The sequence below is a fragment of the Hyperolius riggenbachi genome, chromosome 1 (genome assembly GCF_040937935.1).
Source record: "Hyperolius riggenbachi isolate aHypRig1 chromosome 1, aHypRig1.pri, whole genome shotgun sequence".
NCBI lineage: Eukaryota > Metazoa > Chordata > Amphibia > Anura > Hyperoliidae > Hyperolius > Hyperolius riggenbachi.
In genome coordinates, this window is record NC_090646.1 from 378,260,754 (window position 1) to 378,278,858 (window position 18,105).

An 18,105-nucleotide genomic window follows, 5' to 3' on the forward strand; every position below is an offset into this window, starting at 1 on the left:
TCCACTCTGGAGAATATGCAATGCTTTTATCTGATGAATGGAATCCGCTGTCCAGAAAATTGGTACGGGACAGATTTTTCTGCAGCAGAATGCAAAGTTCATGTGTGAAACGGCCCACAGGAAAGGCAAATTTTGCTAATCCATTTGTCTGCTACAGTCCAAAGTGGCAAAACACAGAACAGCAGACATAGGCACTGATTTCCCATGCTCCAGTAAGGCACAGGCAGCCCATGGCAAATTTACTGGTACCAAAAGAGCACCACCCATTAACCCATAAGCATGATGCGCATAACCGGGGTAATGAACGCATTGCTGTGGTAACAGGTGTTCTGCTGAATGTTACCATAGAATGCATGTAATGAGTTATCAGGCAGTGTTCTCCTGGCATCGGTATCAATAAAATTGCCATGCACTCTCTGTGCACAGCAATCTCACTGTTGCATGGCGAGTCAGGGCCATAATGTGAACCGTCGCTGAGACTCATTAGTCATTAATTCTCCATAGCAGTTGCAAATAAGCCATACAAAACAATGTTTACTTGACTTTCTCCTCAGTTCATAGTACTTCACACAGCAGTAAAACAAACACAATATATATGAATTATATCTAAAGCTTATTTTCAGTTGGTACTTGAGTGAAGATTCTCAGATTTGTAGTCTGAATAGTTCAGTTTATACTAGAGAAAAAATGAAAATAATTGTGGATTGGTTTCTTTTAATTCACTACTGAGTAATTATTGTACATCTGTTTCCTTTTGTATGTGGCCTTGGACAAGATAAAGTACTGTGGTGAACATTAATTGATGCTTTTGAAAATGTACAATGAGCAGCAAAGAAACTAAAGCCATTCTGACTGGATGTTATTTATAGTTTTTGTAACTGATCTATCTTAGAAGAATACATAACTTTATGTTTGGCCTGATAAACCAAGCTGGAGTATGATAACCGGCATAGGCTGTACTCATGAAGCTCATGTGCTTAAAAAGACTCTGAAGCCTCAATTTTTAATTCAGAGTATTCTTTAGCATTAATGCCCTACCTGAAACACTGCATCCCCATGGCTGAACTTGCAATTACAACCCCTGAAATCCCGGGGCAAAAATCCACGACTTTCTAAGTTGTGGATTTTGCTGCCCGGGTGAGGCAGAGCTTTGGGCTGCAGCTCTTCCTCCAGTCCAATCAATCTGTGCTGATCACCGCCTCTCCCCGCCCCTGTTCTTTCACTGAGAGGGGTGGGGAGAGGCGGCGATCAGTGCAGATTGATGTGAGTAGAGGCAGAGCTACTGCCTAAAGCTCTGCCTCTACACGGAAGGAGCCCCAAATCTTCCCCTGGGGATTTCGGTATTAACTGAGAGTTCAGCCGCAGGGATGCAGCGTTTCAGGTAGGGCACTACTGCTAAAGAACACTCTGAAGTAAAAACTGTTTTTTGGTCTTTTTTTGAGGCTTCAGTGTCTCTTTAAAGGGTATTTGAAGTGAATTATAAAAAAAGTTTGGTACCTCAGTAGTGAGAAGCCTTTGGATGGTGCCAAAATGAGTTCCCGTGAAAGAGACCCTTGTTGTTAACATTGGGAAAAGGATGCTTGTGAGGGGTGGAGTATTTGCTGTTTCTGGCCATTGGAAGGCACTCCCCTCATCAATATATTAAGAGCATGCTCTCTGACTCTTGTCCTGGCTACACAACCTTTATGGTAGATGAAAAGGTCCTAAAAGCTAATGGTGAGGTTCATTCATTGAGGTTGCAGGGATGTTTTATAAACCTTTTACTGGAAAAAACAATGTTTAAAAATCATCCATTCTCTGCATTCATCACCTGGGGCATACCTATGGCCACATACCCTTTTATTTAAGGAATCCATAATCTGGAGCATTTTGGTGTACTGTAGATCCATAGAACTGAACAGAATCTCAATAGGAACTTGAAGTTCATCTACTGCAGGTTAGAACAGAAAATATATCACCAAGATGCGCATTTAAAGAGGAACTGTAAGCTGAAAAACAACTAATTGCCAACAGATAGCCTATACCCACTTTATAGGGGAAACCCCAGTATTTTTTATAAATATCCAGCATTTTGCTGGTATGTCACCTTTAATAGCTAAGCCACGCCCCCTCAAGAGCTACATCCACGGCTGTATATTAATTAGCCTTGTGCACACTGCCTTCTGGGTAGTGATGCCAGTTAGTGACAGAACGTTGTCCTCCCCGTCATCAAGACAGGACATGTGCACGAGGCAGAGGGAGAAGTTGTTCCTGCAGCCTCAGCTGTGATTGTCCTGGTCTGTCCCCCTAAACTTGCTAGGGGGGGGAGATTTCCCCCCTGGTCGCCTCTCCATTAAATGATTCAGGACTGGCTGGACCGGATCCAATGAAGCAGCAGTGCTATAGTAAGCTAGGAGGGAGACAGTCTACTCACAGCTTCCTGCAGCCTCTGTTTCTGAGCCCTGCGGTGCACTGACTGAGCACAAGCTCCGCCCCCAACTAGTAGCCTTCTGATTGGTGCTGTCAGAACATCTGGTTGAGTGAGAGGGAGTGTGGAGAGTGGACTGGGACCCTTGCTGGCTGCCTATACTGTCTATACCCGATGCAGAAGACGGAGATGAGGCTGGAGGAGCTACTGAAAGCCAGGCTCAGCCTGCCTGAGAGGATGGAGACACAGGACATCACTGAAGGGAGAGAGCTGCAGGATTCTGGTGATTGCTAGAAACTATCTACTCTACCTGCAATGGTTTCCTGTCATGTGTGTGTGTGTGTTTTTTTTTTCAGTGTGCAGGCTGGCATGCCTGTGCAGACAGAGAGGGGCACTCTTGGTTTTTAAAAATTTCAATAAAGTTTCCATACCACCAGCCGCAAGAAGCCCCACCCACTTTTGCAGGAAGCCCCGCCCACAGTTAGCTGGAAGCTTGGTGTGGAGAGCGGCCCCCTCACCCAGCACCCACACTAACCTACAAAACAGGTCATTGTGGCATACATTCACAGCTGTGTAACGCCTGACCTGGGTGCTGTGGGATTTACAGTATAATTGAGGTGAATAGCTGGAACCCGAATTATGTCTCCCTCCGACTTGGAGGAGGAAGTAGTATTTAGCACCTCCCATAATTTCAGAGGCAGCAGGGAAGCCGTCATTCGACACACCCTGCGTCCAGCCAACTGGGCAACATTATAATACACTAGCAGACCTAAGCCTGTTTAAAAACAGGCTCTAGGCCAACCTCACATCCCCCCTCCCGCCTGTGTCCGCCACCGGCCGCATGTCAGCGTGCATGCGCGTGCCCCTGCTCCACACGTGCGTGCACCATGCCCGCCCCCTGGCCCCGTCCTCCTACTATCCTAATAGCCACCAGTGCTACACATGCACAGTAGCGCAAAAGCACGGACACAGGGACAGGAGGGGAGGCAGGGACACGGATTTTATGGTATAGGATATACAGTGACTTCTCCCTCCATGCTGTGCTGGCCTGGCTGGCTTGTCTTAAAGAAACAAAGAGCTTAAATACAGTTTTATGGTGCCAGTCTTCATCTGGATCCAGTGAGGCCTGGCTGATGGTAATGCCGTGCTGGCCTGTGGCTGGCGGAGATGCTGTGGTTGCCTGTGGCTGGCGGAGATGCTGTGCTGGCCTGTGGCTGGCGGAGATGCTGTGCTGGCCTGTGGCTGGCGGAGATGCTGTGCTGGCCTGTGGCTGGCGGAGATGCTGTGCTGGCCTGTGGCTGGCGGAGATGCTGTGCTGGCCTGTGGCTAGCGGAGATGCTGTGGTGGCCTGTGGCTGGCGGAGATGCTGTGCTGGCCTGTGGCTGGCGGAGATGCTGTGGTGGCCTGTGGCTGGCGGAGATGCTGTGCTGGCCTGTGGCTGGCGGAGATGCTGTGCTGGCCTGTGGCTGGCGGAGATGCTGTGCTGGCTTGGCTGGTGGTAATGCTGAGGCCTGGCTGGTAGTGATGCTTTGCTAGCATGCCTGACTGTAATGCTGTGCTGGCAGCTGCAGTGATGCTGGCAGCTGCAGTGATGCTGGCCTGGCTGGTGATAATGCTGTGCTGGCATGGCTGAGAGTGATGTTGAGGCCTGACTGATTGTCCGCTGTGCTGACATAGCTGGCAGTGATGCTGCTCGTTCGCACACCGCTGTGCCCTCTCACACAGGACGAGTGGGCCCCTCAGGGGCCCTGGTGCACTGCACATGCGACCACTGCAACTGTGGCCCCTATGCCCGTGTGCAACTATAACACCATGCACCAATTTTTCTTTCTTCACTAAGTAAACAGTTTTAGGACTGTTTAAAGCCTGATACACACCATGCAATTTTCCGTTAGATAGACAGGTTGAATGTCTATTTCCAACAGGTTCAATCTAATGTTTCGATTTTGCATAGAAGTGATCAGAAAATCTATCAGAAAAACAATCAGAAATCAGATTGGACCTGTCAGAAATAATCAATTCGATCCATCTATCAGGCAGGAAATTGCATGGTAAGATGAGGGGGAGGTATATGCTATTTGCAGATTAAGGGCTCGTTCACATTGCGTTCCATTTGCTTTAGCATTCTGCGTTTTTTGAGTTTTTATTTCCTCCTCCTGGCGTCGGGTCGGGGCTATGGTTTTTGTAAGGTGCTTCAAGCAGCGCTTTTTCAGAGCTATTGCGTTTATTTACTCCTTGACGCAAGTCAGGAAGTGAACTTTTTGACCCGGAAAAGAATAAATACAATGTACAGTATTTATTCTTAAAAACGCAAACTCAATTGCTGCACAAAACAATTTTGTGAGCGTTTTAAGTTTTTCCGATACCTTCCATTAAGGCAAAATCGCATAAAAAATGGCCCAGGCACCGCTTTGCTGAACACACAGCGCACGAACCGCGCTGATATGAGCCTTCTCATAGACATTTATTGCACAAGCGTTTTGGGGGCTATTTTAAAAATCGACAGCGCTTACAAAAAAAGGACGAAAACGCCTCTAATGTGAACAAGCCCTCAGTGGGGAGTAATAAAACAGACAGCAAATTTCTATGCCCCACCCTCTAGGCTGAAACTTGATACTCACAGTTCAAAAACAGACCTGATCTGCTTTCTCCTCTATTCCCCATTCATCACAATAAACCACCCTTTTTTTATTCATTTATCCTGCTGCAATTACTGTACTAAAACTGCTTTACAACTACCATTCAGTTTTGTTTGTATATACAGACAAACCACTAGTTCTCTAACTGCACTTCTCTCCACACATGCATTGGGCGCCTTCTGATGACATCAGTCAGTTAAAAAAAAAAAGGAGGTGTTTACAGCCTTTACTGTATAACAGTTACAACTGCTGGAATAAAGAAAAAAAACCTGTTACTCTGCCAGGAGTAAAAATGGTTCGTCCCATGCATTTTAACTGCACATCGCTGAGAGGATGCTTACAGTTCCTCTTTAAATGGGAATTGTAGAAAACACTATCAGCAGTAGTGGGCTAAAATTATATGACAAACAAATTTCCAGTGACCCAGGAAGTAAAATTAGTTGTATTAAAACCAATTAAAACCAATAGCTGACAGTGGCACAGCAATAGACCCTGCAAGGGATGCAGGGGCAGGGGGGCCTGAGCCTGGTGGGGGGGGGCCCTGCCCCAGGCAATTTTTAGCAGCAGTAGAGGGCTCAGCACTAGAGAGGGGGCCAACTCCCCCCTCCCTCACCTCAGGCCCCACCTTCAGCACTCCTGGCTCCCCCTCCAAAAATGATGGCAGTGGGCGGGGAAATCACCTCTGACTTCCACGTTCCAGCGAGAGAGCTCTGCATGCCTGCCTTTCCTATGTCTCTAAGCCGCTGACTCTATTTCCTGTCAGCGATGTTAGAGACATTCAAGACAAGCACACAGAGCTCCGTCACTGAATTGCAGAAGTCAGAGGCGAGTGCCCCGTCCCTGTCCCCACCCGCTGTGCTCATATCTGGAGGGGGAGCTGGGGCTCAAGGTGAGGGGGGAAGTCGAGTCCCCCTCCCTGTCCGTTATGTGCCCACTGCTCCCTCCTCCAGGCTTTCTATAGTGGAGACACCTATAGCTAGCTAACTTACAATGGAGGCACCTATAACTGGCTATCTATACTGAGGGTACCTTTAGCTGGATAACCTATACTGGAGGCATCTATAGCTAGCTAATCTATAATGGAGGCACCTATAACTGGCTATCTATACTGGGGGCACCTATAGCTGGGTACCTATACTAGGGGCACCTATAGCTAGCTAACCTATACTAGAGGCACCTATAACTTGCTATCTATACTGGGGGCACCTACAACTGGCTATCTATACTGGGTACAGCTATAGCTGGCTACCTATACTGGGGGCACCTATAGCTAGCTAACCTATACTGAGGGGGCACCTATAACTGGCTATCTATACTGGGAGCACCTATAGGTGGTTAGCTATACCAGGGGCACCTATAACTAATGTGGCTAATGGCTAATCTATGCTGGATGCACCTATAACTTGGTATCTATGCTAGGGGCACCTATAGCTGGCTATCTGTATTTAGGGCACCTATAACTCGCTACCTATACTGGGGCACCTATAACTAGATACCTATACTGGGGGCACCTATACCTTACTAACCTATGTTGGGGGCACCTATAACTTGCTATCTGTACTGGGGGAACCTATAGTTGGTTATCTATACTGGGGGCACCTATAGCTGGCTACCTATACTAGGGCACCTATAACTGGCTACCTATACTGGTACCTATACTGGGGGCACCTATAGCTGGCTACCTATTCTGGGGCACCTATAACTGGCTAACTATACTAGGGGTACCTATAACTGGCTAACTATACTGGGGTAACCTATAGCTGGCCACCTATACTAAGGGAACCTATAAATGGCTAACTATAGGCACCTATAACTGGTTACCTATACTGGGGGCAATTATAATTGGCTATCTATACTGGGGGCACCTATACCTGGCTACTTATACTTTTAGTTTTTATTTTATATCCTGCCTGGCCTGCCTTTCCAATTTCTGCTTTTTTTTGTTTTTTTGTTTTGTTTTGGGGGGGACCAATGTTCTGCAGGGAGGCCCAGTGGTTTCTAGTTACACCCCTGATACCTGACCACCAGTTAGCTGGTAACTGGAGCATAAACCATTTGACTGAATTTAATTCATTAGCAGACAACAGAGTTTTAGTTTATTGAAGTGTGAGCTTTGAAGCAGAATTAAGTCATTAAAAGAAAGCAGCCTAGCATTAAGCAGAGTCATAGTAGTAATGTATACAAAGCCCACCTTTTAAAATGAAACTATTATAAATCAATAGTCTACAGAAGTGCCTGAAAACCCCTAATAATGTAATGTCTTGGTCTTGAATGACCTCCAAAGCCCAGAGGCGTTGACGTTTAATGAGGGTCAGCCAGGTAACAGCCATCAACCTACAGAGAAGCATTTTTTTTCGTCTTTCGTAGCATTTTGACATTCACTCTATATTGTACTCATTTATAGTGTGTCTATATTTATCTAGCCATCCCCATACTGTGCTTTAGGAGACTGAGCAAACCAAAAATGGCTATCATTTCGCCAGTTAAAATGTTTCAAACGAATTCTCTTTGAAAAGTAAGGCTTTAAAAATAATACTTATAAGTACCATTCTATAAGATGGGATGTTTTCTTAACCCTCCTGGCGGTTTGCTAAAAAATCGCCAGGGGGCAGCAAATCTTTTTTTTTAAATTTTTTTTTGTTTTTTGTCTTTGTCTCGCTACATGATAGCCGCTGCTCAGCGGCATCCCCCCAGCCCCTCCGATCGCCTCCGGCGATCGGCGATCAGGAGATCCCGTTCAAAGAACGGGATCTCCTGGAGGGCTTCCCCCGTCGCCATGGCGACGGGGCAGGATGACGTCACCGACGTCATCGACGTCGTGACGTCTTAAGGGGATTCCGATCCACCCCATAGAGCTGCCTGGCACTGATTGGCCAGGCAGCACACGGGGTCTGGGGGGGGCGGCTGCGGCGCGACGGATAGCGGCGGATCGGCGGGTAGCGGCGGCGATCGGGCACTGCACGCAGCTAGCAAAGTGCTAGCTGCGTGCAGCAAAAAAAAATTATGCAAATCGGCCCAGCGGGGCCTGAGCGGTGCCTTCCGGCGGCATAGCCCGAGCTCAGCTCGGGCTTACCGCCAGGAAGGTTAATGTGGAGCGTTGTTTTTGTTTGTTTGTTTGTTTTTGTTTTTTTTACTGGGCATGTGTGTATGCCTGCAACTGAAGCCTTTAACTATAAGCTTGCTGTGGTATATGGTCTGTTGAATGGTACAATGCTTTGTACACACACTGCTACATCTCTAAAAGCAAACACATACATGTATTAAATGCGAACAAGAAATATGGTTACAAAAATTAATCTGTATCAATATCCTTTATTCCAGAATTCTCTCGCTCCCACAGCAATGGCAAAGCATTGAATACATACAATTTACCTCAGCCCTATGTACACCCAATTAGTGGGGTAGCGTAGAGTTTCTGCTAAAGGCAGAAATGGATGAATTATTATTAATTTATTATTATCATAGACCACATTAGACTGAACCATACATAAACAATCAGGGGCGTATCTGGGTAATGTAGTTCCAATGGCAAACACTGAAATTGTGCCCCCACATCGGTCAGTGGCTCCCCTGTAAAAACTGCCACCTTTCTCATGCACATTTGTTATAGCTGTAGGCTTAAAACTTATCTTAAACAAATATAAAACAATTATGAACTAACTTTAAATTTGATCAGTCAGACAATTTGGTCAGCAATTGGCATGCCAAGAGATTCTGACTATATGAATTAAATACGCAGACAAGAGTCGTCAGGTATCAATAGCCAGAATGCCGTTTAATAGGAAGGTAGCGGTATATATGAAGTTTCTCAAACCACAAATCTGGAACATGCGTAGAAAGCTACAGTATACATCTTATAGGGAAACTTATAAAAAATCTCTAAACCTTTTGTTACAGGAAATAAATTGTTTGGCTGTGCTCCCAGAACATGTGGTGGGAAATGTATAAACGTATAATAGGTGTGACAACGGATGTGAGCTCGCGGTTTAGGCTTCAAAAGACTGTATCTGCTCAGTGACATTTAATATCATGGCTAATTCTACTATCCCTCCCATCCACTCATATGAAGATACAAAAGTATATATAATTAATTTAGACTGGACAAATTAATTTAGACTGGACAATAAAGTGTCCTTAGGCCTATGAAGCACCTTCTGCTAAGTCTCAGTGCCGATTACCTTAACTAACAATTTCAGCCAATAAGCAGATATCATACTTTCTTATGTATGTGTTTTAATATGTGTTTTAATATAGAGAGATACAGAATGGAGTTTTCTCGGAACAGTTGACTGTTGACAGGATGCATGGGCTGGTAGGGGCTTTTTCTTAGGGTGTGTTACTATCAGATAGAGGCAAGAGGAGACATTGTGGTTTGTGTTACAGGAAAGAGGTTTTTGCAAAATAACCTTTAATATTAAGACTTAAAGTGACCGTATAGTATATGTATAAAATCTATGTTTATATGAAACTAATATAACTAATATGGACGCCTCTGAACAACATGGTGTCTGAACAGTTGCTAAGCACTGCAAAGCCTTATGATATGCCTTGCGGGTTACAGAACTAAGCAATTCCTAACACTATGTTTATATGAGTATATGTTCCTGTCTATCCTATTATATGGCTATAGTATGAGCAAGCAAAGGAATATGTGTTAGATATATATTAGGTATAGCAAATGAGTAATAAGAGTCCCAGGGTCCCCCCACATTTCCCCCCTTTGTAGACCTGCTAAGGGCTACAGACTAGATGGACCTTCAGCATGGACAACAGTGACCTTATTGGCCTTAAGGACTAAGTATTGAACATAAACATTTATAGGCGTGGACATGGTATACTTCTGAATACAGCACATGAGCAGTCTATATCCCAGGTAAATAAGTAAAATCAAAGCTATGATACATAGAATAAATATCAACAGTTTTAACCCACCCGGTCAACTGGTAGAAACTAAAGAAGTTTAACCAGGAAGAGGTCTACACCGGGGTTCAGCTTTAGTTTTGCCCCTCCTGTACCAATCCCTCTGAGGATTTACTATGCCGCGAAAGGAATAAAACTCCGGACCCTCATCAGGTCATCTCTACGTGTTTACAAATGTTAAGTGTTGGTACTGTAGGAGAAAAGGGGGTGTCTGTAACACAAAACCTCAACTAACTCTAAGGGTCCTAAATCATAATGACAACTTGTTATTATCAATGATAGTTGATAGCACGTAATAAGAACTAATTATTAATAAGAAAAGCAAACAGGGGCCCGGGAATATCCTCCTCCTGGTTTCTTCAGGCTCTAGGTAGCCGGTCTTCAAGGACTTTATAACTGATTCACCTCCTTTGTTCGTGGCCTGGCTACCACCTTTGCCGTTGATCTCCTCAACCTCTGATCGTTCGTGGCCTGGCTACCACCTTTGCCGTTGATCTCCTCAACCTCTGATTGGAACCTTCATTCTGCTCACATGGACCCAAGTGGGGGTCCCCTCCATCAGGACAGCTGTCACAGCCACAACCTTGGTGAGTGGCCCATAGGGGAAATGGTCAGACTTTCTCCCTCTGGTCAGGCTCTGTACCACTACGACTACTACCACATCTCCAGGACGGAACCCATCGGTTGGATCCTGTGAACAAAAAGGAAAAGTGCGAGCAAACGTTTCTTTCAATTTGGACAAAATTCACAATCATCTTTTTATGGTCCTATTCATCCTCTACACCACCCGAGCCTAACAGAGACACGGCAAATCTGATTCTCGACGATACTACGCGACATTCCGTTCATGTGACATCGCTGCCGGCGAGTACACGGCTTTAGGGATTGTATAGAGGACGAAATTTCCACCAGGTTCATTTTGAGATTATGTTCTAATACCCATGGTTCACGAGTAATATAATCTCGATTCTTACACATTCACATCTACATCAGGTTTACATTGCTAACACACATCATCATACTCAGCATCATACACTCATACACAAACACAAAACTAATCCTGTGGAGTGATTCTAACATCTCTCCAGCATTCCCTCCCCCCTTTGCTCAAGTATTAAATTTTTCCATGTTGATGCCTATATTAGACCAGATACGTAATAATTTTAGGTGATATTGGGGCCTATAGTTTTTCAGAACCCCCCAAAAATAACATAAGTGAAAAATAATGAAATCAAGTACCCCAAAAGAGTATGTATATATGTATGGAGATTTTGAAACTGCAGACAATCTACATCGCGATTGTCAACACAAAAAAACAAAAACAAAAAAACAGCAAAAAACGAAATAAGCTCAATTAAGCGTCACTAATTCTGCAGCCTGTATCAATATTATATGTGGTAAATACATAAGGAAATGTGGTATGAGAAACACTAACAATATTTTAAAGGAAACTATGCTTCAGAGATGGGAATGGTTTATCATTATATATCACTACCTGACAGGGATGATTTTGCTTCTAAACTGAAAGGATTTTTAACTAAACGCATAGAGCCTTATAGTAGACTCAAAATTCAGAAAAATTGGAATAATGTCCTAACTTGTAAGCAATACATGATATGTGATACTAACAGATAACAATGTGACCCAAAGGTACATGCGTTGCCCTAACGGTCTGCTGTCAGTGCATGCAGCAAGCTGCATACCCTGTACAGATATTCTGTGTAGCCTCAATGTTTCTCCATAATTTTTCCAGATGAATATGGCTTTCACGGTTTTACAACAATCTCTAAAATACAAGTACAGACAATATACAAAGTGATATATCCTCAGCAGTGGCATTCAGACATATTGATGTTACAATAGCTGTGCTTTATCAGTGTGGCTTAGAGGAGCAGTTCTTTTAATAACCTCTGGGTGGCGAAGAGGGGTGTGGCAGCATTAAAGAGAGCCGTGGCAGCAGGGTGAGGCATTACACTGGTGGAGCAGGCCAGTAATTTTTATATTTGTGGAGCATCAAAGTCAGACATGGTACAATTGCAAGACACATAGCATATCAACAATAAGGTAACAATTTTTTGGGGTCTCTGCATGCCTTTCTGCTGGGATTTGTGACAGGATTTAACAAAAGAATACAGCCTAACAACCATGTTACAATATTCAAAAAGAAACCATTCATGGAGCACCATTGAGTAATAGTGTATGAATCATATACCTCCAAAGCATAAACTGCATCAGGTATATACATTCTGTTCAAAAGTGAACACTTCTACTAAACTTAATTTACCTATCAACAAACACTGTGGCAAAACTGTACTTTAATCACACGCATTATAGGTCTGGGTGACAAATGCTACCTTATTAATAATAACTGACGAAGGGTTTCATTAACAGCTCTCAGATGCTAATCTATATATGAAATATTTTGACAGTTAAATTGATTGATCCTCTATCATTTATTTATTTTTAATATACCAGTCGAGTATAAAAACATGCTACTCCAGGAAAGGATCTCTATAGAAAAATACAAATAATCGTATGAGATAAAAGGAAAATATCGGGAAAAAAAATATGCAAACCGACCACCGCCTCAGAATGATATCTATACTATTATTCCTGGATTCTATCAAAAAGTTTATCTCTAATACCTAGATTTAGCACAGAAACCTGCACATATTGTGGAAGGAATATTTAAAGAAACAGCAACAATATATGGGTAGCAGTAACAATATTTACCCTAAAAATGTAATTAGATATTTTACTCATTTTTAAAAGGATCTCTTTCTAGGCATACCTTTCACGGGTTCTACTACTTTTAAATAGGATTTTAAGCTACAGTTGAATTTGTGGTTTTACAAAGGTTGCTGATCATTCAAGCCTTGGCTAAATGTCAGAATAAATCTTATTACACTTTTAGGCCAGGCTCACAGTGCTCACTTGCATAACGCACAAGTTAAAATGGGTGTGAACTTGCAATGGAGATTGGACATAGAATTTAATACAAAGACTGCATGCAGCGAGTTAGAATAACACGATCCATTACTGTGAACAAGTCCATAGAATATTATGGGCAGTAAGTTGACATGCAGAATTTTCTCAACCGAGCACTGTGAACCCGGTCCCAAACTCAATGACTAAATCTTCCTAATCTGTAAAATTTACATACCTCGGAACTTTCTACACCTATTTAATCAATCTTAAATAATCTGATACATTTTCTAACTCATTAGATAAGTAAAAACATTTGCAATACAGCTCAACCAATAGACAGTTTCACTTCTGATGTAAAAAAACTCAGTCATCAGCGCTTAAAAAGGAGACACTGAATAAAAACCCTCACCTCAAACATAAGTCATAAAATATATTTGTACTCTGCCATTAGCAGAATAGCAATTAAATGTCACTCACTATTCTGGAAAGGAAAGAAAACTATCGCTAACTAGGCTGAAGCTCAAACCACTACGTAAAAAGCTAAGTTTCACTTTCAAGTGAACACAAGTCTCCCAGCCTGAGAAAGAATCTTCTTATCTATTACAGAGACTGCTGCCCAATAATAGTTAGAATTTAACCCTACCTAATGTAATACTGAAGACACAAACAACACAGCTCTCTCATAGCCGGCCACAATCTCTCATACACAATACGTGATGCCCTTAAAGGACCAGACATACCATATTTTCATATGCCCACTCAGCCTAATCCTAATCCACATTCTCAGTAAACAATACAACAAACAAACATGCAACATGTTTTTTTCTAATGACATTTTCACTGACCTCAATCTTTTAACCAACAACAATCATTCAACCCACACACGCTATGTACAAATCCAACATACAGCTAATATTCATAGCCCATCCACATACATTCCTCATCCAATACCAAGAATTACACACATATTCACAGGTGACTAGTTTTACATCGCTTCACAAACTTCAAAACTATCAACAAATATTTATATAACAAATCAATATATACATCTAATATACAGTTACTTTTCCTTGACATCATTACCATGGTACATTCTATTTACCTTCCCACTTACATTAATGAAGATTTATAATTATTTTTACTTCATTTCCGAGAAAAGATTTTTAGATACGAGACATTATATGACACAACACAAGAAACCTGACCAGACAAAATGGCAGTCCCAGTACAGGAGTCCAGTGTGACAGGATATCCATTTATGTAGCTACATTTTTCACACTGGTCACTGTCCCACTCTAGACTGCACCGTCTGTCCAAGCCGCAAGGGTACCAACACATTAATTCTACTAACAGTATCTCTCTCGAAAATGCAGTAACCCAACACTTATCGCTGCGCAGGAAATACTATGTTACATCTTTAAATAAAAATCTCTTCTGTACAGATAACACTTTACAACAAATTTACAAATAAGGATTTTGAGTACAATATTAATAAAGGGTTTTCCTATATTATTATCCCTTGGTGTTTGCCGCAATTTTTATTATGTTATGTTTTTCCTGGCCTTTTCCCCTCTTGGTTACTTTGGGAATGGGTTTATTTATTGGAGTTCCCGTGTCAGATGTGGATGGCAACCCAGGAGATTCTTTATTTAACTTGGGATCTTTTCCCGGAGTCAGGTGTGGTGTGTGTCTGCATACCTCAGCACTAGGCGGAGGGGAAAATATTTCTACAACTTTCTGTCGATCTGGTCTACTTATCAGTCTATAATATACTTTTTCTGGGCTATTTTTTTTATTATGTATCTGTGGGTAGAAATATATTATTATAATTATATATTATGGTAATTTCCAGAATTTTAAAGAACTGAGTAGTATGCAATTAAAGTGACCTGTATATTTGTCCTCTAAAAGGACCCCCTCTTTTGGAATTTAAACTTATCTTATGTATTTAGTGGCCATACACTATCCAGGTCAGTAAATGAGGTCTACCTTATACAGATCAGGAAACTGATTATTTCTATAGTCTATAGTCTTTCTATAGTCGCAACCTGGGGACACTTATAAACTGACTCCGTTGGAAGTTAATATGAACTTCTTATATTTTGGGCGGGAATTTTAAACCAGCCGGGACACCCATATACTGAGATCATTAACCTAATTCTTTCTCTTATATTTCAGAGGTTGTAATATCGGCACTCTGGTATTATTGAGGAAACGATTTCTAGTGACACTAAAATCAAGCCTAACCGTGGCCTTGATTTCAAATTCCCTCCGATGGACTTAACAGCTGAAATAGCATTAAGCCTGCTTCTTTGGGGTCCTTCTGACTGAACAAAAAAGAAAAGAGAAGAGCCTCTTTGGTCAAATACCAGAGTGTCAACTTGTCTAGTGCAAAAACAATATACAGCCGACCTGTCGTATCCTACCTAATACGACAGAGTTGAACGGCACGAAAACAGATTATCTTATTGACTTCTATGCGATAGATAAGATTCAAGCAAAGTAGAAAGAAGATTGTGACCAAATTATGTGACCAATCTCTATATTAAAACAGACAATAAACAAAGACTACTAAACTATTACATATACCCGTCCTATCTTTCAAGAACGGCCCACTCCTCACACCCGGGAGTGTCTCTTGTGGGGTGATCAAGCCCACTCTTTATTATAAACCCCGTCCACTTTAGTAGGAGGCCACTTTTCCAGTCAACTATGACTGACACTATATACAAAGTATTATAAACCCCGTCCACTTTAGTAGGAGGCCACTATTCCAGTCAAATATGACTGACACTATATACAAAGTATTACACAAAATTTAGACAGACAGTACTGGGAAAGCGGCAGAAATGAGTTCCCTAAGTGCGGGAAAAATTCTGTACTTACCCAGAACTGGGCTGTCGGGTCGGCCTTTCAGCTCTCCTCTGCACGATCCGAGTCACGGCACCAGCTGTAGGCTTAAAACTTATCTTAAACAAATATAAAACAATTATGAACTAACTTTAAATTTGATCAGTCAGACAATTTGGTCAGCAATTGGCATGCCAAGAGATTCTGACTATATGAATTAAATACGCAGACAAGAGTCGTCAGGTATCAATAGCCAGAATGCCGTTTAATAGGAAGGTAGCGGTATATATGAAGTTTCTCAAACCACAAATCTGGAACATGCGTAGAAAGCTACAGTATACATCTTATAGGGAAACTTATAAAAAAATCTCTAAACCTTTTGTTACAGGAAATAAATTGTTTGGCTGTGCTCCCAGAACATGTGGTGGGAAATGTATAAACGTATAATAGGTGTGACAACGGATGTGAGCTCGCGGTTTAGGCTTCAAAAGACTGTATCTGCTCAGTGACATTTAATATCATGGCTAATTCTACTATCCCTCCCATCCACTCATATGAAGATACAAAAGTATATATAATTAATTTAGACTGGACAAATTAATTTAGACTGGACAATAAAGTGTCCTTAGGCCTATGAAGCACCTTCTGCTAAGTCTCAGTGCCGATTACCTTAACTAACAATTTCAGCCAATAAGCAGATATCATACTTTCTTATGTATGTGTTTTAATATGTGTTTTAATATAGAGAGATACAGAATGGAGTTTTCTCGGAACAGTTGACTGTTGACAGGATGCATGGGCTGGTAGGGGCTTTTTCTTAGGGTGTGTTACTATCAGATAGAGGCAAGAGGAGACATTGTGGTTTGTGTTACAGGAAAGAGGTTTTTGCAAAATAACCTTTAATATTAAGACTTAAAGTGACCGTATAGTATATGTATAAAATCTATGTTTATATGAAACTAATATAACTAATATGGACGCCTCTGAACAACATGGTGTCTGAACAGTTGCTAAGCACTGCAAAGCCTTATGATATGCCTTGCGGGTTACAGAACTAAGCAATTCCTAACACTATGTTTATATGAGTATATGTTCCTGTCTATCCTATTATATGGCTATAGTATGAGCAAGCAAAGGAATATGTGTTAGATATATATTAGGTATAGCAAATGAGTAATAAGAGTCCCAGGGTCCCCCCACAATAGCCGTCTGTGTTTTTGTCAGTCTTCTTATTCCCTTTCTGTACACTATTCCAACAGTAACCTTCCCCCCCCCCCCTCCCTTTTTAACACCTAACACTAGGGCCGGTTCTAGACAGGCACATATGAGGGGGCAGACAGAAGTTTGCAGGGGGCATAAAAAACCCTGCGGCACGGCAAAAAATGGGCGTGGTCATGCAGCAGACCGGGGGCGTGGTCATGGGTGGGGCCAAATATACATCACCTTAGCAGTGGTGTTAAAGGTCTGCTGGGAAAGTTTGAGCTCTGCCGTAGTGTATCCCCCAAAAATATATGTGATCTGACAGCATTTCACCAAAAATACTCTGCCAAGTTGCTGATGTATAGCACCCTTAAAGGAAACCAGAGATGATTAATACTGTTTTATACATACCTGGGGCTTCCTCCAGCCCCATGCGCACAGATCGCTCCCACGCTGCCGTCCTCCGCTGCCTGCTGCTCCGGTATCGGGTCACGTTAGTTCAGCCAGTCGAGGCCAGTCTGCGCAAGAGGAACTGCTCTCTGTACGTATCTCTCCAGCGGCCACCGGAGAGATCCGTAGAGGGCACACTTCTCTTGTGCAGACTGGCAGAACTAACGGGACCCAATACCAGAGCAGCAGGCAGCGGAGGACGGCGGCGAGGGAACGATCTGTGCGCATGGACTGGGAGGAAGGTATAAAACAGTGTCAATCATCTCTGGTACACTTTAAGAAATTCTTAATAGGAGACCAGCAGCAGCTACAAATGATTAAATTAGGATACACAAAGCATAAGAAGCTAGGACAAGCAGTGAAATGGTTAAAAGAAAATGCAGGCTGAAGTGAGCAGAGCAGATAAAAGAGCAGAGGGCTGGTCAGTCAGTGAGACTGAATAGTGAAAGGAAGGGGGGTGAGCCATTACACAGAGTATACCTGACCTCTGTGCAGACTGTTCTTGCTCCCTGAGCTGCAGATAGGAGTCACTTAGTAACAAAAGATTATCCCCTGCCCACCAATCATCACAGTAATGTGGGCACAGGGTCCTCAGGTCAGTGGGGGCGGTCTGGGGACTAATACACGAACATTGCCCACATACACAAACATTGTCCATCAGTACACAGGCAGTCTGACAGGCTGTGTCCTGTGTATGCAGAGAGCTGGGCT

General features: G+C 42.7%; 1 protein-coding gene and 1 long non-coding RNA gene across 2 annotated transcripts in view; one reads left to right on the forward strand and one right to left on the reverse strand.

The window, feature by feature from the left end:
- The window catches only part of GRIN3A (glutamate ionotropic receptor NMDA type subunit 3A), a 469,331-nt gene that overhangs the window by 208,734 nt on the left and 242,492 nt on the right, over positions 1 to 18,105 (forward strand). The gene's annotated exons all lie outside the window — the stretch shown is intronic.
- On the reverse strand, positions 8,796 to 15,887 carry LOC137516173 (uncharacterized). The gene is made up of 2 exons (XR_011020537.1): positions 15,781 to 15,887; positions 8,796 to 10,657 (listed from the first exon to the last, which is right to left on the reverse strand). It is a non-coding gene; the product is annotated as an uncharacterized lncRNA (long non-coding RNA).